This window comes from Silene latifolia, chromosome Y (genome assembly GCF_048544455.1).
Source record: "Silene latifolia isolate original U9 population chromosome Y, ASM4854445v1, whole genome shotgun sequence".
Lineage (NCBI taxonomy): Eukaryota > Viridiplantae > Streptophyta > Magnoliopsida > Caryophyllales > Caryophyllaceae > Silene > Silene latifolia.
Genome location: NC_133538.1, coordinates 248,841,319 through 248,844,496, shown reverse-complemented (window position 1 = coordinate 248,844,496; position 3,178 = coordinate 248,841,319). Strand labels below are relative to the sequence as shown.

At 36.6% G+C, this 3,178-nt stretch overlaps 1 non-coding gene across 1 annotated transcript; it reads right to left on the bottom strand.

Moving 5' to 3' along the window:
- Nucleotides 1-2,606: 2,606 nt before the first annotated feature.
- Nucleotides 2,607-2,713, bottom strand: LOC141635857 (small nucleolar RNA R71). The gene has a single exon (XR_012540513.1). It is a non-coding gene; the product is annotated as a small nucleolar RNA R71 (small nucleolar RNA).
- Nucleotides 2,714-3,178: the final 465 nt, after the last annotated feature.

The window sequence follows — 3,178 nt, the reverse complement described above, 5'->3', positions numbered from 1 at the left end:
CCTTCACTTTTCCTTTTGTTCTTATCAATACCTTAGGCTTGTAAGGCTAGGTGTAGATTAGGTATCATTAGCTTATTTTATCTCATAAAATAATTCATCCACTAACACCCATTACTCTTATTATTTCGGTCCATTTATATAAAATAGACTACCATTTTATTTTGTCAATTTGTTAATTGTCACACAATATGTCACACGTAGTATGTTACATGTTATTAATTAATTTAATGCATATTTACCACATAAATATCATTTTATGAATTAATTAAATTACATACAACAATTGACTAGTGATACTTGATCACATAAATAAAATGGGTCATATAATTATAATTCACAACATCTTGTAATTATAATTAACCATTCATTCTTATCTCTATTTTTTCTCAAACAATAAACAATTTTAGTAACAAAGCATTTTTATTACTAAAATAAATCTTATTTAATCCCATTACAATAAGATAAATATCTTCTCTCTCACAAATGAATTGTTCAATTTTTAGGAATTGATTAAATCGTATCGTCATACAATTAATCAACTTTACAGATAAGGGCATCATCCTTTAGGTGTGACCTTAAGGAATCAACTGACCACCACCGTCTCACGACAGTAACGTCAAACTCTAGCAAGCCAATCGTTACCGATTAATGTTGGTCAGTTGACTATATAATTGAATCATCCCTTGCGTATTCTTATTATGAGATTTAACTAAGTCATTGACAATGTGATCACATTATTGTCAAGGACACTCCAACAGGAAGTACTCGATCGAGAGCTTCTGGAGTCCGATAGAGTGCTTTGGCAGATGTTAGAGGTCGATCGAGTGATATTGATACTCGATCGAAATGAGCTTTTATGGAAGAGTTCGATCGAGAGTCTCAAGTGCTCAATCGAACAGTTTGGCTGAACAAATCCTCGATCGAGTGGTCTGAAATGACTCGATCGAGTAGTTTGCTATAATACATGGGTTGAATGATTCGTGTTTACGTTTTTTTTTTGTAAAATTACACTTCCCTATATAAGGAAGTCGTAATTAGGTCTAAAAAGACTTCTCTACTTCTTAATCACTACTTAATCTCGTAGCTACTCTTAATCACTTCTGAACTGCTCTTAATCACGTCCTTTGCTCTTAATTATTGCGGATTGTTATTTACGTCGGATTCTTTAGATTGTAATCTTTCTTCCCTCTTAATCTTTATCTAGTACTTTGCTTGTTCTTATTTTTTCATTCTCTTATTATGCTTAATCTCAGTTTCTTTACTATGTCTTCCATTAGCATCGTCATGATTATTGTTATTATCGTTAATCTTAAAAGCATGAGTATCTAATCCCCTTATGTTAGGATTAGGAGATCCATCGTAGTGATAAGACGATGTAGTAAATAGACTAGGTAATTTACTTGTAAGAATCTGTCATCGTAGTAATATAATTGTAACATATTTAGTTGAGTGCACGCTTCGAAATAACATTAATTTGGTTAACTTTATTCCTGGATCGGAAGATTGGAATAAACAGACCTGCTATAAACAGTAGACTACCCTAATGAGGACGGAAGTTAAATTAGTAGAAATCTAGGGTGGATAACGTACCAGAAGGATCTTTCCCTTGCCCTTCTCACAGTAGATTGTCTAGGCTATTTATGACTGAGTCGATAAACTGCCATGGTGAATCGAAATCCTGACATACTTCTTTTATCTGATCACCTATCTACTATTTTCTTGCTTTATTTCCCTTACCCTTTAATCTTTAGTAGTTTTAGAAACCAAATTCAAAACCCCCCATTTGTGACTTAGATAGACGGACTTATAGATAGATACCTTGCCTCCATGTGGAGATCGACCCTACTTATCACTAGTTTCTGTTAGTTATATTTAGGTATTTATTTTTGGTACATAACGACCGTATCAAATTTTGGCACCGTTGCCGGGGAGGCAATAGCCTGTCTGTCTGTTTTTGTTTCGTTTATTTCTTTTGGGCTTAGGGAATTTTTATTCCTTGAGACAGTTCTCACTTATTTCCTTCAGTGTTGTGTATGCCCAGGTCTAACAGGTCAGAATTAGTTCCAGCTGATCCTGAGCCAGAGATATCTTTTCGGCATAGACTAAGACTGTAAAGGAAGATTCAAAAAGAAGTCTTGAGTACTTTTGAACCCGAGCTATAACATTTTCTGTTTGCAGAATATCCATCTTGTGAAGAAGACAACTTTATTTCTGCTATAAAGCCAGCGAAGATGCCTAATATTGCGAGTCACTCAGAGCCCACAGCTGCCTCGATCACTAAAGGTTTCAGTCTTGCGACCGAGGATGGTAATAATTTTGACATTCGACCGTCCAATATTAATTTGGTCGAACAAAACCTGTACCGAGGCGTGGCGAGTGAAGATCCACGAAAAGATATGGAAGTCTTCACTGACTAATAATCTACCATTCCCGCCACTAAGGGAGTGACCCAGGATAAGATTAAGGAAGTCATGTTTCCTTTCTCTTTGACCGACGAAACCCGTGAGTGGCTTACTGATCTTGATCGTACTGCAGCCGGTTTTAGTGACTGGGAGAGCCTGGCCCTTGGTTTTTATAATTGGTACTTTCCGCCACAAAGAACTAATAAGCTGAGAGGGAAAATTACAAGTTTTAAGCAGACACCTGATGAGAACTTGTATGAAGCTTGGTGCTATTTCAAAAGTTTGGTGAGGTCTCTTCCTCATCATTGTTTTGATCAGTGGGTTTTATGCAACCAGTTCTACAATGGGTTGTATGATGACCACCGTGCTATATTGGACGCCTCATCTAATGGGCGATTTCAGAAGAACAATGACGATGATAAAGGATGGGGTATCATAGATGTAATACTATGGTTTTATGAGTCTATGGGTACTCTATCGAGGGGGGCTAACTCTGTCGAGTAAGTAACTTTTGACGCAAAATAGTAGTCTGCCTGTAGGGTAATCGATCGAGTAGGGGGGCACTCGATCGAGTAAGTGCCTTACTCGATCGAGTAAGTGTGTATTACGGGTTTGTTTTGACGGGTTTTGTAAATAATACGGGAATGATATATAAGGCTTTCGTCACTTTTCTCAAAACACTTTTACAATCTAAAAACCTTCAAGAGAAGATTAGAAGTTACGTTGAATCATCCTCGCCGCATTATTAGGAAATCCCGGAGCTAGAAGTGTCGGAT